The sequence below is a fragment of the Monodon monoceros genome, unplaced genomic scaffold, assembly GCF_005190385.1.
Source record: "Monodon monoceros isolate NGI ecotype Baffin Bay Population unplaced genomic scaffold, NGI_Narwhal_1 Contig174_ctg1, whole genome shotgun sequence".
NCBI classification, from domain to species: Eukaryota; Metazoa; Chordata; class Mammalia; order Artiodactyla; family Monodontidae; genus Monodon; species Monodon monoceros.
Window position 1 is genome coordinate 1,520,429 of NW_021697627.1, and position 13,184 is coordinate 1,533,612.

A 13,184-nucleotide genomic window follows, 5' to 3' on the forward strand; every position below is an offset into this window, starting at 1 on the left:
CACACATCGGAGGTTTGTGAAATCAATTTAGCGGGTATGACCAACAGTTAAAAAATTAAATAGTATAGAATAGAATAGAATAGAATAGAATAGAATAGAATAGAAATATTGACGTTCATTGATTGTGGTAAGGGTAGGGATTGTTTCATGAAACATACACACATATAAACATGCACAGATACACACATATAAACATGCACAGATACACACATATATGTACTAAATTGCTAAGTAAAATGCTTTTCTTGTTTTAGGTTATCATTCAGAGATTTGAAAAGTAGTGTTATAGGGCTTAAGATCATGGCCTCTGGAATTAGCTGCTTGTGTTCCAGTCCCACTTGCCAGCCATTTGACTTTGGGCAAATTACTACAGCTCTGTACCTTGCTTTCTTCATTTGTAACATGATAATATGCAGAGACTGCTAGTTTCCTACCAAAATTATTTCCCCTTCTGTCAAAGCTATGTTATTTTTTAAGTCAGTTCAAGCTGCTATAACAATACCAAAGACTGGGTGGCTTAAACAACAAACATTTATTTCTCACAGTTCTGGGGGCTGGAAGTCCAAGATCAGTGTGCCAGCATTGTCAGATTCTTAGTGAATACCCATTTCCTGGTTTACAGATGGTCACCTTTTGCTCTGCCTTCACATGACAGAGATAGAGATCATTTCTCCTGTGTCTCATAAGGGCACTAATCCCATTCATGAGGGCTCCACCATAATGACCTAAATACCTCCCAAAGGCCCTACCACCAAATAATATCACAGTGCAGATTAGGGCTTCAACATGAATTTTGAGGGACACAAACATTCAGTCCACAGTTGTGTTGTAGCTGAACACACGATTGTGCAGTTAGGCACTATTTACTGGTTGATTTATAATTAAGTGTGGGGATGCAGCTAAGTTCTTGCCAATGGAATGTGTGACACTAATGGGTACCACTTTCAAATCTCAACCTTGAAAGGCATTGTGTATACTTCCTCCATTACCTTTTCCCTTTCTTGGTAGGTGGAACCCTGATGTGGTGGTCATCCAACTTTGGCCATGTAGAGAATGATAATGTAGACCAAATAGACAATAAATGGAAGGGGCTTGGGTCCTTAAATGACTGTAGAATTCCACCAACCTGCACTACTCATATAAAGACCATTGAATATGAGAAAAATGTCTTTGTTCTCTAAGCCATTGTATTTTGGGATCTCTTTGTTATACAAATCTTGTCTTTACCCTAATTAGTACACTGTCTCGTGGAGCTGCTGAGGATTATTTGAGCAATTCCTCGCATATAATAAGTACTAAATAAGGTATACCTGTTACTAATTTTTTGAAATCAAGAACACTCATTAGTAAAATGAGGGGTGAATTTAGCTCAGTGGTTCTCTATGAGGGGTGATTTTTATCCTCATCCCTCTCCTCCTTGGGGAACATTTGGCAATGCCTAGAAGTATTTTTGGTTATATTAACTGTAGAGTATCATAAAGGCATGTAGTGGGTATAGTCCAGTGGTGCTGCTGAATATTCTACAATATACAGGACAGACCCTCACAATGTAGAGCCCCAAATGTCAGTAGTTCCAAGGCTGAAACCCTGATTTAGCTGATTGGTTTAAGCTACTTGGGATACATTGCTGAAACAGAATTTGGGGTCAAACTGCATGGCTGAGAAACACGAGGTGGGGTATTTCCCCAAAAGAAATGCCATTCTATTTTACCATGACAGGGGGAGAATGAATGCTGGGCAGCAGTGAATATATGTCTCCAGTACCTTTTGAATACTGACATTCATTCACACCCTTCTTTCCATACATAAACTCATTCATTTATTCTTCAGAATCATATCCAGCTAATGCATCAGCTCCAAGTCCAGAATTTCAGGGTGATACACAGTCCTTGTCTTTCGTCTGGATCTTGCAACCAATAGCTAAATAATATGCCATTAACTCTAACACAACTGTTATACCATGATGGAGAGAGAACAGGATAACTACGTAAAGACCATCTTTAGTCTTGCAGATAGATGGTGCTAGGTCACGAACCTGCCATTCCTTACTTGGTATTTGGGGGCAGACAGCAGAGGAGTTGCTGAATCTATTCAGACTTCACTGAGCCACCAATCCACCATTATGGAGCCCAAGGTGAAATCCAATTACGGTTTTCTTTTGCTTCATTTGGGAGTTAAAGGGATAGGAAACAAGACAATAGAGGCATTGACAGGGAGGCTTAGAGATGTTTTCATTGTCCCTCAGAACAGATATAACCTATGAAAAGAACCTAGTGACCTTCGCTTAGTTTATTTATAATTATGGGCATAATCTATTAGTCTTAATTGATCCCTAGAGAAGGAAAAAGCAGCCAATGTACCAGGCGTCTCAGTCTATTTTGGAATTTTCTACTAATAGGCTCCTACCCTCCATTTATGTGCTCCTTTTAGCTTCAATCCCTCTCCTTCTCTTCAAATCATGTACCTCTAGTCAAAAGACTTGTTTTTCACTGTGAGACTTTCACAGTATTGGAATGTAGGTGTCACCTCCTTCATGCACTGCAGTTGTAGGTGCCATTTTTCCTACATCAAATCAACTTTGTCAAAGTAACTTCTTCCAAGTGCCAATAACAAACTCCCTCTCTCATTGTTTTAGAGATTGCTCACCATATGGATATTTCCCGTTGGAACTTAGTTTTTCTTGCTCTCATCATGTATGTAGAACAGTTAAGAAAAGAGTAATCTGAACCGAACAAATGACCAACATTTCCTGCACCACCTCCTTCCCCAGGAGGTCTGCTGCATCAGACCTTGGGTGTTTCCACGAGTGTAACTGTCAGAACTCGATCACGACAGTTTAACAATGTCAAAATTACTTTACATACATAGTGGAAGTAGCTGACTTCATTTCCTTCAAGAGAAGGGGAGGGTTGTTTTGTAATGGTGGTCTCCTTTCATCATGGAATTGCATGACTCTTTAGCATTTGAAAGAAATTACTAAATTTTACTAACAAAAGTCTTTGAAAAGCAAATCAGAAAATTGGAAGCAGGAGCAAAGAAGAATTCATTTATTTATTTATTTATTTATTTGATACTGACATAGTTATTTTTCTGGGTTAGATGTAACAGATGTTATTAATGATAATATTTAATAACAACACAATAGCTGATATTTATTGAGCATTTAAATATCCCAGGCATAGTAGCTAGAAAAGCTCTGTTGAAAGTATATTAAGGAAGGGGTAAATGGCCACTTTCATCATGACTGTAAAATGTCTAACTTGCCTGGTTCCACCCATTTTTCTAGTTGATTGTTGAGGTCAAGTATCTATTTCATTTATGTATTTTTTTAGGGAGGACACTGTAGAGTAGCTTACAATCCACAGTAAGTGCTGGGAAATATTCTTTGTGTTTAAGATCATGAATGTTTGAATCAGGTACTTCCTTCAAAATAAAAGAGTTATTCAGACATGTAAATTAGGATATTACCTTTTTTAGCATGGATATTATTCTTTCATAATGTCAGTTAACACGTGTTTACTGTGCACCTGTATTCAATACCTGATACAGCATGTGAGTTAAGGGTTTAGGAAGGTGAATAATAGCAAGCAGGATGTGATATTTAGTTTGAGTAGCACAAATAATATTTTATACAAGGGAAACTCATGAAATTTCATTATTTTATTTATTTTTCATATATAGTATGGACCCTGAAGTAGATTCTCATCATCTTGCCTTGTCATTTACTAGCGTAGCCCATGGCAGGTTGTTTAACCTCTATAAGGCTCTCAACATTCATGGGTAAATGAGGGTAATAATGGTACCTGCATGATAGGGTTGTTGGAAGGATTAAATATGTGTAGTGGAGAAAAAATCTTTTTCTCTTGCCATCTTGGGTTCTCCAGCTGGGACCTTGTAAATTAGGCGAGGCAGATTAATAAGAGAAAAACAAGTTTATTGACCTATGTGTCGCACATACATACGGGAGCACTCAGAAATAAGTTACTCAAAGAGGTGGTTAGAACTTCACCTTATATACCATTTTAAAAGAACAATACATTTTTTTAAACATCTTTTTTGGAGTATAATTGCTTTACAATAGTGTGTTAGTTTCTGCTTTATAACAAGGTGAATCAGCTATACATACACATATATCCCTATATCTCCTCCCTCTTGCATCTCCCTCCCACCCTCCCTATCCCACCGCTCTAGGTGGTCACAAAGCACCGAGCTGATCTCCCTGTGCTCTGTGGCTGCTTCCCACTAGCTATCTACCTTACGTTTGGTAGTGTATATATGTCCATATCACTCTCTCACTTCGTCCTAGCTTACCCTTATACCTCCCCATGTACTCAAGTCCATTCTCTACATCTGTGTCTTCATGCCCCTAAAAAAATATCTACAAACAATAAGTGCTGGAGAGGGTGTGGAGAAAAGGGGACCCTCTTGCACTGTTGGTGGGAATGTAAATTGATATATCCACTATGGAAAACAGTATGGAGGTTCCTTAAAAAATTAAAAATAGGACTACCATACGACCCAGCAATCCCACTACTGGGCATATACCCTGAGAAAACCATAATTCAAAAAGCGTCATGTACCACAATGTTCATTGCAGCTCTGTTTACAATAGCCAGGACATGGAAGCAACCTAAATATACATCGACAGATGAATGGATAAAGAAGATGTGGCACATAGATACAATGGAATATTACTTAGCAATAAAAAGAAATGAAATTGAGTTATTTGTAGTGAGGTGGATGGACTTAGAGTCTGTCATACAGAGTGAAGTAAGTCAGAAAGAGAAAAACAAATACCGTATGCTAACACATGTACATGGAATCTAAAAAAACCAATACATTTTTAAAGATGTGACAAGACAAAAGAAAAGGGCTTTGAGTTTCTAGGGGTGAGAAGGCAAATATGTGGGGAAAACAGTTGTAGTTAAGTTTTGTTAGGTAGGTTCCTTTGGGCTGCCAAGGGTCTCGTGTTGTTTACAGTGATTAATTGTTGTCCTTCCTGGTAGAGAGGGGAGAGGAAACACTTTTACAAATTTATGTCCTGCTTTTAGCCAAATAGGGGGAGGGTAAGGAACTCTTCTTGTATCTGCTTCTTAATTGCCTCTGGTCAAAATAATCCTTATGCCAAAGTGGCATATTTTGGGGTGGCAGATTCTATAACCCTTCATATGTAACAGACGTATCACAAGACCTGACACTTTTTTTTTTTTTTTTTTTTTGCGGTACGCGGGCCTCTCACTGTTGTGGCCTCTCCCGCTGTGGAGCACAAGCTCCGGACGCGCAGGCTCAGCGGCCATGGCTCACGGGCCCAGCCGCTCCGTGGCATGCGGGATCTTCCCGAACCGGGGCACGACCCCGCGTCCCCTGCATCGGCAGGCGGACTCTCAACCACTGCACCACCAGGGAAGCCCTACATACTCAATTTTTTAAAAAAAAATTTTTGAGTGTTGGGCATTGTTCTCATGTAACCACTTTACAGTTTCTAAAAGCAGTATTGTCCAAAGCTGGAAGAACTTAAGTCTTCTCAGATAAGCATGTGAATGAATGGAGGGAGTTAAACAAAAAATAAAATTTAAAAAGAGAAGGTCTGATAGGAGAGCAGCTGGATAAGAAAATCAAAAAAGGAATAGTAATTTAAAGTTTATTCCAGCTATAACGTGGGTTATTCTGATCTTAAGGCAGCATCACATGGCGTACTTCTGAGTCCATTCCTGAGATATTCTGTTGTACTTAGCTCTGTCTGTCTTATAGATCCATGCAATCTCTGGTACTAGGGAGTCATCTGGGTTTGGATCACACAGCAGTGAACAAATGGATTAAAGAACTTTAGAAATAGTTAAAGCAGGTGACCACTGTGATCTTAGAATATCAAGACAAATGCAGCCATTCCTGTTGATATTTGGATGATAAATTCTTATGGTAAATGCAACCTGGTTTGAAGGGGTAGTCCATAGGAAGATGAACTGTCAAAAAGAATACATATATATGTGTTAGCATACGGTATTTGTTTTTCTCTTTCTGACTTACTTCACTCTGTATGACAGACTCAAAGTCCATCCACCTCACTACAAATAACTCAATTTCATTTCTTTTTATGGCTGAGTAATATTGCATTGTATATATGTGCCACATCTTCTTTATCCATTCATCTGTCAATGGACACTTAAGTTGCTTCCATGTCCTGGCTATTGTAAATAGTGCTGCAGTGAACATGTGGTATAGGTCTTTTTCTGAATTAGCTTCCATGTCCTGGCTATTGTAAATAGTGCTGCAGTGAACATGTGGTATAGGTCTTTTTCTGAATTAAGGTTTTCTCAGGTTATATGCCCAGTAGTGGGATTGCTGGGTCATAAGAACCAATAATAAAATAATACTGAATTTTATATTTACCTATTAAAAAAAAAGAATACACCACTTTGACATGGACTGTCATTAGGTCCCATAATTGTGACTTGCCAATGAAACATATCATTCCCAATTGGACCTGCAGAACATTGTGCCAGAGGATCATGGGCCAAATCACTAAGTTCCTTATGAATTCGTTTCAGCACCATAGTCTGTGCTTTTTGTCTGGCTCCTCACTATCTCAGTATGTGCTCAAAGGTCCAGCACAAACCCTTCATTTTCCAGGCTACTGGGAAGGGTAGTTTCTGCATCTCACACCGACTTTACACAGGTGCAGAGGGGCCAAGGCATCCCTCAAGCTGTGGCCTCGGCCTCCACCCTGCGCACCCGACAGCTGCTGCATAGCTGACCCTACGGTGCTAATGCACATTATGTGAGGTGATAGTATTTTTGAATACTATCAAAAGGTGTGATATTTTTTTTTTTGGCTGCACCCACCGGCTTGTGGGATCTTAGTTCCCCAGCCAGAGACTGAACCTAGGCCCTGGACAGTGATAGTGCAGAGTCCTAAGCACTGGACCACCAGGGACTTCCCAAGGTTTGATTTTTTTTAAATATAGAATTAGGCTTTTTATCTTGTGTCATTTAACAGTCTGTTTCCTTACCACCAATTTATTTTAATTTTGGATTAAATAAATAATTTTGCTTTTGAGATATCTCTCATGAGTTTACCTAAACTCTTTTGGAACCTATCGGATTCTTTTTTTTTTTCTTTTTTTTTTTTTGGCCACACTGCACCATGGCTTGTGAGATCACAGTTCCCTGACCAGGGATTGAACCTGGGCCTGGAATGCTAACCACTAGGCCGCCAGGGAACTCCCTATAGGATTTTTTAAAAATTTATTTTATTTTTGGTTGCGCTGCATGCAGCATGTGGGATCTTAGTTCCTCAGCCAGGGATGGAACCCATGCCACCTGCAGTGGAAGTGCAGAGTCTTAACTGGATAGCCAAGGAAATCCCCAAAATTGATTTTATTAAAATATAGTTGATTTACAATGTTGTGTTGGTTTCTGATGTACAGCAAAGTGATTCAGTTATATATATATATATATTACATATATAAAATATATATATATATTCTTTTTCATTCAGGATACTGAATACAGTTCCCTGTGCTATATAGTAGGACCTAATAGTTTGCAACTGCTAATCCCAACTCCAAATCCATCCCTCCCCCACTCTCCCTTCCCCTGGGCAAGAACAACTCTGTTCTCCAGGTCTGCGAGTCTGTTTCATAGATAAATTCGTTTGTGTCATATTTTAGATTTCACATATAAGTGATAGCATATGGTATTTGTCCTTGTCTTTCTGGCTGACTTTACTTAGTAGGATAATCTCTAGGGTCATCCATGTTGCTGCTAATGGCATTATTTCGTTGTTTTTTTATGGCTGAGTAATATTCCATTGTATATATGTACCACATCTTCTTTATCCGTTCATTTGTCAATGGACATTTAGGTTGTTTTGATGTCTTGGCTATTGTAGATAGCACTGCTATGGACATAGGGGTGCATGTGTCTTTTCAAATTAGAGTTTTGTCCAGATATACACCCAGGAGTGGGATTGCTGGATCATATGGTAACTCTATTTTTAGTTTTTTTTTTTAATTAAGCTTTATTGGAGTATGGTTGTATTAGTTTCTTGCTGTACAACAAAGTGAATCAGCTGTACGTATACATATATCCCCTCTTTTTTAGATTTCCTTCCCATTTAGGTCACCACAGAGCACTGAGTAGAGTTTCCTGTGCTATACAGCAGGCTTTCATTAGTTATCTATTTTATACATAGTAGTGTATATATGTCAGTCCCAGTCTCCCAATTCATCCACCCCCCTACCCTCCTTGGTAACCATTCATCTGTTCTCTACATCTATGTCTCTACTTCTGCTTTGCATCCTTTTGAATTATGGTTTTCTCAGGGTATATGCCCAGTAGTGGGATTGCTGGGGCATATGGTAATTCTATTTTTAGTTTTTTAAGGAACCTCCATACTGTTCTCCATAGTGGCTGTATCAATTTATATTCCCACTAACAGTGCAAGAGTGTTCCCTTTTCTCTGCACCCTCTCCAGCATTTATTGTTTGTATATTTTTTGATGATGGCCATTCTGACCAGTGTGAAGTGATACCTCATTGTAGTTTTGATTTCTCTAATAATTAGTGGTGTTGCACATCTTTTCTTGTGTCACTTGGCCATCTCTATGTCTTCTTTGGAGAAATGTCTATTTAGGTCTTCTGCCCATTTATGGATTGGGTTGTTTGTTTTTTTGATATTGAGCTGCATCAGCTGCTTGTATATTTGGGAGATTAATCAGTTGCTTCATTTGAAATATTTTCTCCCATTCTGAGCGTTATCTTTTTGTATAGTGTATGGTTTCCTTTGCTGTGCAAAAGCTTTTAAGTTTCATTAGATCCCATTTGTTTATTTTTGTTTTTATTTTCATTACTCTAGGCAGTGGATCAAAAAAAGATCTTGCTGTGATTTATGTCAGAGAGTGTTCTGCCTATATTTTCCTCTGAGAGTTTTACAGTATCCAGCCTTACATTTAGGTCTTTAATTCATTTTGTGTTTATTTTTGTGTATGCTGTTAGGGAGTGTTCTTTTTTTGAGGGGGGGCAAAAAATCCTTTTATTTCCCCCCCACATTCCAGCTCTCCACTTTTTGTAACATCTCTTCCAACTCAGAATCAAGGCCCAAGAAGTTGACTCACACCTGAGAATGAGACGGGAACTAGGCCAGTGCCCTCAGAACCAGGTTCTAGACCAGTAGGACTCTGGCGCAGCTGGAAGCACACAGCAGTGAGACAGCAGAGAAAGCCACAGAAGAGAAGAAGGAAGGAGCCCAAAACCAGCAGCCTAGAGCTACACAGAGCCAGCTCCTCGGAGGTGAGCAACTTGCTGAGCACAAGACCTCTGTGGTTTCAGATGCTGACATACTCCTCAGTCATCCTAGGGCTCAGGGTAGAATTTCCTGTTCCCTCCTCCAAGCAGGACATGGGAGGCTGGCTGGAGGGCAGGATTACTGGAGCACCACTAAAATATAGGCAGGTTCCTGGGGTCCTTTCTTTGGTCACCCTGGCTGTAATGAGGACCAGCTCTCCTGCAGAAGATCCTTTCAATCCCATCCGACTACCCTGGACCTCGGCTTGGAATGTCTGGGTCTTGTTCCTGTCTAGACCATCTCCGAAGTTCAAGGTAGTCAGTAAGCCCACAAGGTGAGCCACGCCACTTCCCTGTGACTGTCCCATTCACAGGGCAAAGGGTCAGCTAGCCAAAAGATCTCAAGAAGGAGACCTAGTCCTGAGGGATGTCAGAGCTGCACAGGCCAGTCTTGTGGGTGAGGAGGAAGCAACCAAGGCCCAGGCCAGAAAGGCCCAGAAGCAGCAGGATCAAAGTGATACAGACCAGAGGTGGGTGGTGGGCCAGGCAGAGATACAGGTTGTGCCCTGCCTGGCAGCTGCCCATGGGGAGCAGAGGGGTCTGGGCATCCAGGAAGAGCCACTTGGAGCCGGGCAGAGGCTGGCACCCCCTGTGACGTCACGTGTGGAGTAGCAAAGGGTGGGAGTGTTCTAATTTCATTCTTTTACATGTAGCCATCCAGTTTTCCCAGCACCACTTTTGAAAAGACTGTCATTTCTCCATTGTATATTCTGGCTTTCTTTGTCTAGATTAGGTGGCCATAGGTGCGTGGGTTTATCTCTGGACTTTCTATTCTGTTCCATTGATCTATATTTCTATTTCATAGGTAGGTTCGCTTGTGTCATATTTTAGATTCTACATATAAGTGATACCATATGGTATTTGTCTTTCTCTTTCTGACTTACTTCATTTAGTATGATAATCTCTAGGGCCATCCATGTTGCAAGTGGCATTATTTCATTCTTTTTATGGCTGAGTAATATTCCATTTTACATCTTTATCCATTCATCTGTCAGTGGAGATTTAGGTTGTTTCTATGTCTTGACTATCGTGAATAGTGCTGTTGTGAGCAAAGGGGTGCCTGTGTCTTTTCAAATTATAGTTTTGTCCAGATATATGTTCAGGACTGGGATTACTGGATCCTATGGTAACTCTATTTTTAGTTTTTTGAGGAACCTCCATACTATTTTCCACAGTGGCCGCACCAATTTACATTCCCATCAACAGTATAGGAGGTGGAACCTATAGGATTTTTTTTTTAAAGAATTCTACCCTTTTTAAATTAATTTATTTACTTTTGCTGTGTTGGGTCTTCGTTTCTGTGCGAGGGCTTTCCCTAGCTGTGGCAAGTGGGGGCCACTCTTCATCGCGGTGCGCGGGCCTCTCACTATCGCAGCCTCTCTTGTTGCCGAGCACAGGCTCCAGACGCGCAGGCTCAGTAGTTGTGGCTCACGGGCCTAGTTGCTCCGCGGCATGTGGGATCTTCCCAGACCAGGGCTCGAACCCATGTCCCCTACATTAAGCAGACAGATTCTCAACCACTGCACCACCAGGGGAGCCCAACCTATAGGATTTTTTATGTTCTTCAAGCTTCTAGAAGTTTCGTGTTGTGCTAATTTTCAGAGTTTTGTAAACAATTCCTTAGCCATATTTAATCACCTTTCTTTTTGGCACTTTCACTCTGCCTTTACATTCTCAACCTGAAGAAGGCAGGCTGTTTAGTTGGTTTTCCTGAAGAAAATCTTTAACCTCTAATTCTATCTGCAGAGAATAGAAATACATGAAGCATTTCCTGTGGTTTGTAGAATTAGATCTCAAAATTAAGGTACATGTATGTTGAACATATTCAAGTGCATTTTAAGCTTGTGAGCATATGAGATAAATTTAGAGATTAGGGATTATTTGGTTTCTTCATCTTTATGCCAAATAGCAGTGTTTTATCCCTGAGCTATTTCTAAGGGTTGCCAGGATTTTCTGCATGATCATGCTACCAACTACTTTCGTTGTTTCCACTTCAGTGTGGTTCAGGGAAATGTAAACTGAGAATTAGACTGGGATTTAATACCCCAGGGTTACAAGTAACTTGCCTAATAACCTTGGACAAATCACAAAAGCCTTACTAGGCCTTTGTTTCCTTATATGTGAAGTGGGGAATGATAATACTTACCTCTTAGTTTGGATATGAAGATTAAATGGTATCTCACAATCCACCTTGCTAGCGTGGGTTGTAAGTTTGGATTTTAAATTTTTCTAATTAATCACTAGAATCTCTACATGTAAATCAGTTTGGGGTCCCCTATTTAAAATCTCCTTTACAAATTTACTAAGAACTCTAGGTGCTTACTCTTCCAAAGGAGCCTCTTGTCAACCCCAAATGGAGAGAAACTCAGAAAAGCGTGACCAGTCCACTGGTAGGTCCTGGTCTCAAATGCTATTGTTTTGTTGAGACCTTTTGAATAAATTGGTTCTACTGAGGCCATTGAGTGCTCACCCACTGCTGGCATGCCCCTTCTGGTCCAGGTCCTCGCACACAACTTGGTGGTGCCCAAGCTTGGCCTCTCAAGGTTACTTGTCTACTGGTTACATTCATCTACTCAGTTATTGTGTCCTGTATCACCCTGTGACATCTGTGTCAAGACAACTGGATCCAGAGGAACTTGTCACCAGTCCAGACATCACTTATTTTCTTGATGTGTAATTAGATTTTAATATATTTTCCTACCAGTGGACCTCAGTTGGAATCATCCTAATTCATTTGAGAAATTCTGATAACGCTGAATTTCAAAAGGCAAGGCCAAGAACAACTTCACCTTTGGAGACTCCTTAAGTCCACTTTGCAGATTTAGCCCACTCCTCCCAGCTATCAGAGCTGAGTACCAAGCAAATCACCAAAGTTCATATCACTTTATCAGGAATGGCTTACTAAACTTAAATTTGTATTATTAAGAAGGGTCTTTCAGGTGATTTGGGAACAAGGAAGGACTACCAAGGGACTTATTTTTTTTAACCAAGGGACTTTTTGACAATATCCAGACAGAAATAATCTGATACCTTCTTACTAAATAAGGTTAAAAAAAAGTTCTGCTTCACCCCACAGAGCCACATATGTGTAAAGTACCTAGCATGCCTCTGTTATTTATTAGGTGCTCAAAAAATGTTAGTTCTCTCCTTTCTCAATTCCCCCTCATCTTGACCACCCATCTGCATCATTTAGGTGGGAACACATAGCTTTCTGTGAGAAAGAGTGTGGCATCTGGTGTTTTGAAGCTTCAGTTTAGTGGAACCATATTTTCCTTGTCTGGTTTTGCCAACAAAACCTGTGTCTGTGTGGTTAAGGCACACAGAGGGGCCCCGGGTCATTGCAGTCAGAGGCTAACCTCACACTCTGTCTTCAGCTTTCCAGACAAGCTCTTTACTACATTTATAGCTGAATTCCCAGACCTCACTACAAGACCCAGGGGTGTGGCATCTCAAAGCTGACTCTATTCTTCAAAAGAAAGTGACAGTTCCCTTGAATTATTTTGGGTTCAGTAGTGAGTCACCACATGTTTCATGAGACAAATCAGGTGCTTAATACCATATTAGTCTTACAGGTGTTTAATTATTGGCTTTAGACACAAATTCTAATAGAAATAGAAAGAAGAAAAAGTGAGACTAATTCCAAAGCTCTCTTGAAATTATCCTTAGTCCCTGCTGACATTTCCTTAACTGGCCTTTTGTTTTAATGTCTTCAGCAGAAAAGTTTTGCTAATGCTCTGAGGCGTGGTTTTGGCTTAGCTGCCTTTGTTTTTTCCAGAGTTAGCCTTGCTCTCTGAAAAACATTGCATCCTGGCTTTTGCAAATCTCCACTGAGTTTGGAGA

At 40.2% G+C, this 13,184-nt stretch overlaps 2 pseudogenes; both read right to left on the minus strand.

The window, feature by feature from the left end:
• Nucleotides 1-5,684: 5,684 nt before the first annotated feature.
• On the minus strand, nt 5,685-6,554 carry LOC114892406 (annotated as a pseudogene).
• Nucleotides 6,555-9,149: 2,595 nt separating this feature from the next.
• LOC114891536 lies at nt 9,150-9,905 on the minus strand (annotated as a pseudogene).
• Between the last annotated feature and the right edge of the window lie 3,279 nt (nt 9,906-13,184).